Below are 11,599 nucleotides of genomic sequence, written 5' to 3' on the forward strand. Positions count from 1 at the left end.
AAATCCTAAAACTAAAATTTCTTTTAGGTACTCTAAATTCATGTGCCTCCTAATATAAAACGAGGAAGAACAAGGAAAGGATTAAAATGTGTTGAGGACTCAGGCACTGTACTGCTACAGGCGTATTCTCTTGTTTCTTCTTTAATTCCTGTCATCCCGGATAAAAGAGTACAGACGGGATGAAAATAGTACCTTCCTTTCTAAAATTTGTCTGTCTATACCGGGAACTGAAAAGCCTAAAAATAAAGTCTCCATAGATGCATAGCAATTACCTGCCCTCTATAGGCAGGTAGGTGTATGTTGTTACAATGTATATTGCCTACTTGGTTACATAATCGTGTTTTCAGTCTGAGTTATAACCCTCTCCGTAATCTCTCTGAAAGGCTACCATAGAAGAGATTCTCGTTCCCAGTTCACTCATTTATTCATGCATTCATTCACATAAAATTTTTTTAATCGCCTAAAATATTAGTCACTGTCTAGACCCAATGATTTATTTTAAAAACCCTCAAAAAACAGAAAAACCCTGACCTCAAGAGTTTTATGATTTAGTGAGAGACATACAAATCTGTCGTTAAAAAACAAACCTAGCATGTGTGTTTAGAATGAAGAAGCAGTTTGTCTCGAACTCAGAAGCAGCAGCAATTAATTGAAGTTAACCAGTGTTCTAAATTTCAAAGAATGAATAGGATTTGGGACAAGGTGGGGTGTGGGAGGAGGGGAGGTGTTCCAGGTGGAGGAAATGAAGGTAAAGACCCAGGGACAGAGTTTAGGAGTTTGGAGCTGGGGGGTTGGTAGTGAACATAGCTGGTTGGCCAGCAGGACAAGGGTAAGAGGAAGTGAGAAGAGTTAAATGGGACTTTGAGGTTTGTAACTTGGAAAACTAGTTGGATGGCTGGAAGCAGGAGGAAGGCAGGTTGGAACTGGAAGTGATAATGAACATTTATTTGAACTGGGAGACATCCAGGGAGAGAAGGGCAGCCTTAGCTCAGGGGAGAGGTTAAGCCTGAATATATGCATTTGGGATTTAGAGCATTTTCCCTGATGGCTGAAGTCCCAAGAATGGATAAAAATGAGTTACTCTGAAGAATATTTAATGGGTAGATGGAGGAAGAGGAGCTTGTGAAGGCGCCTGAGAACAAACAGAGAAAGAGGAGATCAAGGAAGATAAATGGCCTGGAAACCAAGAAAGAGTTTTAATCATTTAACATTCATATTTATTAATACCTACTGTGTGCCAGGCACTGTGCTGGGGACTAGAGATACAAATGAACAAGACACACAGGGGCTTATAATACAGATACGCAAGCAGATCAATTAGAGAGGGGGAGAGAGAGGTAGGTCTATGATCTATGGAGAGTAGAGGAGGGTAGTCTGTATTGCTGCAGAGCAATCCTGGAGGATTTGGACTGAAAAGAAGCTATTAAATTGAAGTTCTAGGAGGTCATTGGTAATCTTGGCAAGAGAAGCCTCCATAAAAGGTGATGGCAAAGTAAGATTAAAATGGTCTTGTAAGCAGATAGGGTAGGGGGTCCCTGGAGAAAAAAAGAACCAGGCATGGTTTTCTTAACATAAGAGAAGCCGTTTTTTGGCCTAAGCCATTTTGGGATCTAAGCCTGGAGACAATAATTGCCCTTGAACAGGTGTCAGTAATTAATGATCTTAAGGGAAGTGAGGGAATGCAGGACAAAGGGAAAGCAGTCAAGTAACAATAGTTCAGCAATAAAACAGAGTCCCAGTTCCTCCTCAAGGGATGTACATTACAATCTGATACTTATTTTTGAGTTCTGCAGGAACTAAGGCCCCTCACCCAGGTGGAGGATGGTAACTACATGCTGAGACCCCAGACTGATCAGAACCTAAGGAATGATGACTTTTTCTGGCTTCGACCAACTAAAGCCTGGGCTCTGTCCACCTTTGCCCCAATTCTATGCTGAATTCTCCTCTGTTCAAGCCCCTTCATGAATGCACATGTACCCTTAGCTTAAAATTTCCCCAGTTTTGCTGTTGGGGAGATACTGCTTTGGGAAAGATCCCCAGTATTCTCCTTACTTGTTGCAAGTAATAAATCCTTCCTTCTCTTTGTGTCTTTTGGCTCAACACCCACCAAGAGGCAAACCCAGTTTTTGGGTAACAATCTGGGAAGTGAATGGTAGGTAGTCATGTGGGGTAGGTGACTTAATTTTTTTTTTTCTGATTTTTGTCAGTGAATGAAAAGAGAAAGGACAGTAGCTAGAGCAGGAGGGTTCAAGCTTTTTCAACGACATTCAGGAACTATCCAAGATTTACTGAGTGCTTAATATGTGCCAAGCACCTTGATAAGTCCTAGAGATCTAAGATGCAGTCTCTGTGTGGAATCTTAGGGTCTATCGGAGGACACAGGTAAGTAAGCAGGCAGTTGTGGTACAGTGCAACATTGAATTCTATCTTTACATGACAGTGGGTTAATAGAGGCTGCTGGGGGAATACAGTACATTGAACTAGGATAAGTAGGGTTGTGGAAAACTTTCTGGGCTTATGTCTGAATGGCGAGAGTGGGGGTGGAGAGCAGTCTCCAGGAAGAAGGTACTGTGTGTGCAAAGGCTCAGAGGAAGAGAGACCATGCTGCAGGAGGAACTGAAAGTAGTTCAGTCTGGCTGCAACTTAGAGTGGTGTGTGGTGCCGCGAATATAATACGGAGCCATTGAAGTTTTAAAACAGGAATGATCTACTCAGATTTGAAGTATATAAAGATCTCCAGCTTCAGTAAAACTGAAGGAAGGGAGTCTAGTATTCTTTTTTTAGACTCGTGGTTTGATTATTAAACAGCGTGTATGAGTCAAGGTCCAGGCAAGAAACAGACATCATACTCAAAGTGTTTAAATGAGGAAATTTTAATGAAAGGATTCTTTACAGAACTGCAGAGTAAGGAACCCATAGTCTGGTGGGGAGTTGAAAGGAGGGGGGATAAACATCCTGACCTCTCTTACCTCCTGCTTTCTGATTTCCTGCTGGTACCTCGCATGATCTAAAACCAACCAAAGCAAGAGGGCAAAGGAACCTGGAAGATGCAGCTGGTAGAGGATAGCCTCCTGAGGCACAGAAGGGTGGAGAGTGATGGAGTTTAGGGGACAGAAGGCTACCAGCGCACACCTGATTCAGCCAGGGTTCCCTGTAGAAACCTGAAACAAAGGGATATCAGTCAGGCAATTCAGTGCTTCTGAAACCTTTGGAAGGGCTGGTGGAGTAGAAGTCAACAGACTGTTGAATTCAAGTCACCTCATTTGTGGCAAACATTATCAGATGCCACTAATATCTGGTCCTTCTTTACTTCTTGGGCATATGGGAGTTTACATTTCCCAATCCCCTTGCAGTTCAGTAGGGCCATGTGACTAGCTCTAGCCAATAAAATGTGAGAAGTAATATGTCATTTCCAGGATGAGACAGTGACAAGCTTTTGAGCAGTTCTCTAGACTTTCTCTTCCCTGCTACAATTATCATGGAGGAAACCTTGTGTTAAGATGTGGTAGCCACAAGATTGAAGCAGCCCAGATCACTGAGTCAGCCCCTGGAGAACAACTGCCCACAGAAGCAATAAACTTTTGTCCCCCAGTTTTAATGAGATATAATCGACACGTAACATTGTATTAGTCCAGGATGTACAACATAATGATTTGATATAGGTATACATTGTGAAATGATTACCATAATAAGTTTAGTTAACATCAATCACCTCACATGGTTACAAATTCTGTGTTTTCGTGTTGAGAACTTTTCAGATCTACTTTCTTAGCAACTTTCAAATACACAATACAGTAAATCTATAGTCATCATACTGTACATTACATCCCCAGAACTTATTTCTCTTATAAGTGGAAGTTTGTACCTCTTGACCCCCCTTCACCCATTTTGCCTAGCCCTCCATCCCCTGCCTCTGTCATCTACCAATCTGTTCTCTGTATCTTTTTTTTTTTTAGTTTTCACATATAAGTGAGATCAGATGGTATTTGTCCTTCTCTGTCTGACTTATTTCACTTAGCATAATGCCCTCAGTGTTCATCCATGTTGCTGCAAATAGCAAAATGCCCTTTTATATGGTCGAATTATATCTATATATAACATTTTCTTTATCCGTTCATCCATTGGTGGACACTTAGTTTCTTTCTATGAGTTGGCTATTATAAATAATGCCGCAATGAACACATGAGTGCAGATATCTCTTGAGCTTGGTGATTTTCTTTCCTTCAAGTATATACCCAGAAGTGGGCTTGCTGGATCATACGGTAGATCTATTTTTAATTTTTTGAGGAAACTCCATACTGTTTTCTGAAGTGGCTGTATCAATTTACATTCCCACCAACTGTGTACAACGGTTCCCTTTTCTCTACATCCTCGCCAGCACTTGTTATTTCTTTTCTTATTGATAATAGCCATTCTAATAAGTGTGAGGTGATACTTCAGTGTGGGTTTGATTTGCATTTCCCTGATGATTAGTGATGATGAGCACCTTTTCATGTACCTGTCGGCCATGTGTATGTCTTCTTTGGAAAAATGTCTATTTGATTCCTCTGCCCACTGTTTTTTTCGGCCGTGCCTCACATCTTGCGAGATCTTAGTTCCCCGACCAGGGATTGAATCCAGTCCCCAGCAGTGAAAGCACCGAGTCCTAACCACTGGACTGCCAGGGAATTCTCCCTCTGCCCATTTTAAAATTGGATTTTTGTTGTTGTTTGCTATTGAGTTGTATGAGTTCTTTATATATTTTGGATATTGACACCTTATCAGATATATGATTTGCAAATATTTTCTCCCATTCCATAGGTTGCCTTTTCATTTTGTTGATGGTTTCCTTTGCTGTGCATGCAGTTAACTTTTGTCAGTGAGAAAGAAACTTTTGTTGTGTTAAGCCACTGAGGTTTGGGGGATTGCTTGTTACTAAAGCATTAGGCTAGCCTATTCTGACTAATTTACAATGTAGCTGGGATGAGAAACTGACAATAGGACACTGCTGCTGCTGTTGCCACCACCATGGAGCCCATATGAAGGGTCTAGATGCCACAAACATGTCATCACACCTTGCTTGCAAGGTGCTCTGTACTTCAAAGAAAAGGAAATAAGATTGAAAAAGCTTTTGAGCACCCACTTGCCACAGCAGCCAGAAGATAGCCTGAATTTTACTTGCACCTATTTTTTTCATAAGTGCATCTATTTGGCTGACCTTATTTGCATCTAGAATTCAAGTGGCAAGGGAGTCTGAGGAATATAATTTTTAGCTTTCCAACTTCTTCAAATAGAATAATGGAATGGAAATTGAGGCAGCAGATCTAAATATCTACCCCAATACCTATAATAAACTTCCTCAAAGGCAGGGATGGTTTGCTAATCATCTTTGTATCTCTTGTATCTAGCCCAATACCTGGCATTAGTGGGTATTCAATAAGTGTTTCTTGAAATGATATGAATTTATGGACCAATCCTAAGTGCTTTACTTCTCAGGTAAAACGATAAAGGTGCTAGACATGTGCTAAGACTACTTGTATCAGAGATTTGACAGATCTTATAGTACCCTCTACTGTGAGAAGGAAGTATAAGTGGTCTCCAACTAAGAGGAGTGGGCAGAAGAAAAAGTAACCGTACTGAACAGTAGAGAATAGTTATGTAAGTTAAAGTTAGGTTCAGCTCCAAATAAAAGAAAACTCAAAACAACAGTGGCTTAAATATGACAGAAGCTCATTTCTTTCTTAATTGAGTAAAGACAGGAGGTACAGAGTCCAGAGCTGGTAGGAGAGCTCCATGATCATCAGGAACCCAAGCTCTGTTTCTCCATCATCCTTAACATGTGGTTTTTACCCTGTGGTCTAAGACGGCTGCTCTAGCTCCAGCCATTTCTCAATTCCAACCAGCAAGAAGATGCAAGGCATGCTCAGAAGGAAGAAAGGTATGCTCCCTCCCTTTAAGAACACTTCCCGGAATATGCACGCCCTACTTTTACTTGCATTCCATTGGCCAATGGAATGTGATCAGAAGTGATGGCACCAATTCCAGGCCTGGCCCATAAAACCTCCCACAGGTGGTCCTCCCTCTCTTCTGGCATCTACTGTTTGGAATTTGATGTCAAGGGAAACTTTTTTTTTTTTTTTTTTTTGCGGCACGCGGACCTCTCACCGACGTGGCCTCTCCCAATGCGGAGCACAGGCTCCGGACGCGCAGGCTCAGCGGCCATGGCTCACGGGCCCAGCCGCTCCGCGGCATGTGGGATCTTCCCGGACCGGGGCACGAACCCGTGTCCCTTGCATCGGCAGGCGGACTCTCAACCACTGCACCACCAGGGAAGCCCCATTTATGAAATCTTATAATAATTTAAATTAACATTGGGAGTTCATGGCTTTTTTTCCTATATGTTATTCATTTTTGGGAAGCACTCCTATACTGGGTTGTTTGCAAAAGTATACATTCTAAGAATGGTAAATCAAATACTTGCCTTAATTTTCCATTGTCTAAAACCGAACTATACTAGCTTTATTGAGGAATGATTATAGGAGAATGACACAGGAGTTTGAATAATAACATTCCCAGCCAAGCAAAATCTTTTTAATTTCACATCAAAGGAAATATGGCAATAAAAACACATCTTCCTTTTTTGGTTCTGTAGTTAAATAAGAACGTTATTGATACCTAAGTACTGACATTTAGTTGTCTTGAATACTAGTCTGCCTGGATAAAAGGATAAAAGCTTTCAGTGAAAGAAACAGATTACTTTCTGAGGTGCCTCCTTTAATTCTGAAACTTGATTTCTTCAGTACTTCTTTTTACCTTTTTTCAAATTTCTGTGGAAAGATAGCAAATTGCCTTTGTGATTCTTAAAAACAAACACTAGATTGTACACTTTTCTATCAGAAACCACAATGTTTATTCAACAACTTCTTTCCAGTCGGGACATAACTAGAGTGGATTAAGAAGTGTTCTTTCACTGGGCGAGTGTGATAGCCTAAGTGCCCTAGACTGATAGCACTTGGGGGATCCTTAAATTTTGATTTGGTCCTTCCTTTCCATGTCTCTCCTTCATAGTCTAATATAAGGGTAGCCATGGGAATGATTACTTCCTTACCTCTTTATAATTATTCCTATTGGGCAGAACCAGATTTCTCTTTCCAGAGAACACTAAATACTAATTTCATAAACAAATAGATTATGGAAGTTGTAGAAAATGAGGCTCTTTCTCTAAGAGCATTTTAGAAATTACTGAAGCTCTCAAAAGCAGGTGAGAAAATCTTCTAAGAATTCAAACCAAATCAACCTTGAATCTCAAATCTGAACAAACCTTATTAATTTGTTGATTTAGATCCAAGTAATTTTTATAAATTAGTAAACCAAAGAGGAATGCTTTAAAAAAATGAAACCAAAAAGCAACCATTAAACCAGAACCTATTCTATGCATTTTCTAATTAAATTGGCACAATAGAATATTATGATATTTTGTGTAGCTAGGCACCTGGAAAGCATTTTTAAAACTAGTGTTATTTTCTCCTTTACGCCAGAGGTACAGAGAACTTCTTGTTTATAACACCTGCAAATTGATCAATTACAATGCAAAAGTTAAATAGCTTCTATGGCAATCATAAGATAAAGACCACGCTTCTCATAATATCACTAGCCCTAAGTTAGAATGAATCAGAGTTGCGACTTAACAACAATGAACACTGACTTAGGAGTTCCAGGTTTTAATCCCAGTTCTGCTTCTGATGGTTTAATTTTGAGCAGATGACAACTTCAATTAGCTCATTTTGTTCTGCAAAATGAGGGAAACAGTCTAGACCAGCACAGTCCAATAGAACTTTCTGCAATGATGGAAATATTCTCTGTTCTGTTCAATATGGCAGTCACTAGCCACATGTGGTTACTGAACACTTGACATATGGCTGGTATGATTAAGGAATTGAATTTTAAATTTTATTTAATTATAAGTAACTTAAATAGCTACATGTGGCTAATGGCTGCCATATTGGGTGTCAGAGGTCTAGACCAGCTCTCACTCACTCAGCAAGCATTTGAGCGCCTACAATCTGCCAAACATCAGGCTACCTGGGGAAGGTGGGTCATCACAATGTCTTTGCCTTCAAGGAGTTAACATGGAAAAAAGCTAAATAAATACTTGCTAATACTGTGCTTCAATAAACATATGCAAAAGCACTGTGTACAGATTGAGGAAAGAGAAATTAACAGAAGGCAAATCATCTCTAAGATCCTCTCCAGCTCTAAAATTATATTAATTAAATTCAACAAATATTTACTGAGCACCTATTTTCTGTCCAGCTCATTATTGGCTTGATTTCTGAGTACAGCACTATTACTCAGAGTTAGTTGCTGACAAATTCTATCAGCACTCATATTTTGTAGCTTCATTCATTCAATATTTAGTGACTGTTTCTCTATGTACTAAGCTCTTTGCTGGGCATGTGTGAAAAAAATGAATTTGATGATGTTTTAAAGGTGATCTCAAAAGTTTAGAGTAAAACAAAAACAGACTTTGACTCTATTTTTCAGGAAATAAATCACCAGGTGATGGGTTTGGTTATATTTGGATTGATGGTGTTTCAATTCAATTCAATTTTGTATTTGTTGGCCTAAATATGAACTGATGATGTTTCAAATGTTACTTCAACTACCTAGAGCCAAATCAGCAGCACCAGCTAGTATTAATAATAAAGAAAGTAGAAATGAAAGGATTAGGCATGTTTGTCCGTTAAAAACTCCTCGTAAAATTTTGCATCAGTTAGAATAAATACTCTGAGGAGATATTTCTCAGAAAATATTATTTTATATTATTACCTAGATATAAATATTTATTCATTTCCAATGTTCTTTTTTTTAACTGGTGTCTAGCTATAATATCGTTCAGTATTTTTCTGTGCATGAGATCATGTCTTCTTTTACATGAAATTTGTATTTGCCTTAAATGCCTCTTGTTTATTGGATTTATTTATTTATTTATTCAAGTCTTATTTGTTTAGTTGACCAAAATGCAAATATTCAATTCAAGGATACAAGAGCAAATAAGAGTTGGATCTTCTCAAGGAGTTGAGAGTAGGGAAAATAAAACAGAAGAAAGTTGAGAAAGAGGCGTTTACATAACTACCAGTGTACCTCAGAAGAAGCAGTTACTTCCAGAGAAGACATTAAGAGAAGGCTTTGTGGAGGATGTGGCATCAGGCTGGACCTTGAGCCTTGAAGGAAGCGTAGGATCTGCAAATGCAGAGGAGGAAGGAAAGGCATTTCCGCCTTGAGCCAACAGAGAGAGGCAGGAAAGCACGAAGTTAGGGAGGAGAAGAGTCTGAGTTGAAACAAAGGAAAAAATAGCTATGAAAAGGAGTAGAAAAAAACAGGTTGGAAACATAGACTGCGGCCAGAACCTGGTTTTAAATGCTAGGCTGGGTAGTCTAGACTTTATTTTGTAGATTGTGAAGTATTTGAGCAAGGGAATGAAAACCCAGAGTTGTTCATTAGGAACGTTAACCTGACAGGCGTGTTTAAGATAGATTGGGCTAGGGAGAGGCTAACGCAAGGGCCAGTTAGAAGGCTAGTTATTACAGCAGTGCAGACAATAGGTTATGAGGCTCTGAGTTAGGATATTAGCAGAGTCGTTAGAAAAGAGAAGACTCATGAGAGGTTATTGTAAAGCTAGAATCAAGAGGCCCTGGCAACTCATTGCATATGGTGGTGGAATAAGGAAAGAAGTTAAAAAAAAAAGAAAAGACTCCAATATTATAAACCTCCATGACAGAGAGGATGGTGGTACTTCAAGCAATTTTAGGGAAGGAGGGATTAAGATTGATACAGAAAGTATGCTCTTGTAGGGAAGAAATATATTTATACTATATTCTTGAAATGTATATATTCATTTCACTTTAACTGATGCCAGTGATGAAAATGTGAAGTGTGCTAGGGGACACCTTGAATTTTACACTATGGTAATAATGAATGTCCAGGTTACTTATATTCAATGTTGTTTCCTTTATTACTTGAGTATATTTATGGTCTAAAACTGAGAAGTTGGAGAAGTGCCTCTTGCAACCTTAACCTGACCTTCTTGTTTAGCCCAGTGTCAGACATATAGATTTTTCACTGTGTTCAAAATCTTTAACCAAGGAGATTCTTAAAATAGCAAAAAGATCTTTTCTTTAACAACAAAAAAAGCATCCATCCATGGACGGACTGGATTTAAACTTTTAGCTTACATAGTCTTTGAACACTTAAACTCAGGGGCTTTCTAGTTTAAATCTGATACAGTTAATATATTTCAAATAAATAGCCCATAGACAATTACTGTCATTATCATGACTAATGCAATCCAATATAATTTCACAGTTGGAAAGTTTAATTTTTATAATCTTTCTAACAAGGGATATTTAGGTTTCAGTAGAATTGGTTAAGATTAAAAAACATTTTTTAAGGGTTTAACAATTGTTTTACCAGAGTACTTCCTAAATAAGTGGATAGGGAAGATCTGTTAGGAAAAGTGAGTCCATTTATAACACAAATTGTTCTAAGCAGAACCTTAGTCCATATCTGTGGTTTTTCACTTTCAAACTGAAAAGAATTACAGTAGTAATATGGGGTGGGCCCATTTAGTCTGATATTTTAATGCTACATTTAATTTTACTCGTGTAAAGTTATCCTTTAAATCCTAAGAGCTATCTTTATAAAAATGCTTTTTTTTTTTTTTGAGGTAGAGTGGGGTCAAGACTTAAGGTATGTCGAGACAGCCAGTATCATTTCCCTTCTTTGGCACGCTTCAAAATACTAGGTAAGAAAAGATGGGAAGTTGCTCTGCGGGAACAAGAAGACCACTACATGTGCGGCAAGTCAGTTTGGCCAAAGGAGATTGTGTCAAAATCTCACCCTGATGGTTTTACTATGAAGCAAAACAAACAAAAACAAAACCACAAAAAACAAAACAAAAAAAAAACCCGAAACAATAATAATGTGGATGATAAAAAATAAAGGAAAAAAATCTTTTTCCAATAACACGTAAGAAAGGAAACTGAGGTAAATGCACAAGCAACAGATTTAAAAGCAAGTTTATCAAAGTTATCCAGTGACTTGCTTCAATTTTTGGTTTTATCTTTAGAGAAGACTTGATTTCTTAACACATATCTTAGCTAATCAAGCACCTGCAGTTGTGGAAACTTTTTTTTCGGCCAAATATATTGGCCTTGCACTAGTTTGATAAGCCTGGGCTACAGTATAAGTGATGTTGCTGATTCCCAGATAGAAGTCGTCAGTAAAAGGGGGATATGGTGGTTATGCGATGTAGAAGGGGCAGGGGCAGGAGGAAAGGGCTCCCATCTGTCTTTGCTGATTAGGTGGGTGTTTGGTATTGAAAAATACAGATGTGCTTTAACTTTACACTGATGTGTTCTTGAAAAGTGGTATATAAACTGATTTTTTTGGTTTTTAATCAAATCTGAATGACTATGTTATCTATTCAGAATTCCTTTACTCTTATTGCTGATTGATCTTTAATTGGCGGAAGTTTCTAAGCCTTTAATTCTAAATTTCTCTGCTACTTCTTACCTCACACATAGTCATGTTCTACTCTGTTCATCCTAATACATGTTTA

This window comes from Orcinus orca, chromosome 1 (genome assembly GCF_937001465.1).
Source record: "Orcinus orca chromosome 1, mOrcOrc1.1, whole genome shotgun sequence".
Lineage (NCBI taxonomy): Eukaryota > Metazoa > Chordata > Mammalia > Artiodactyla > Delphinidae > Orcinus > Orcinus orca.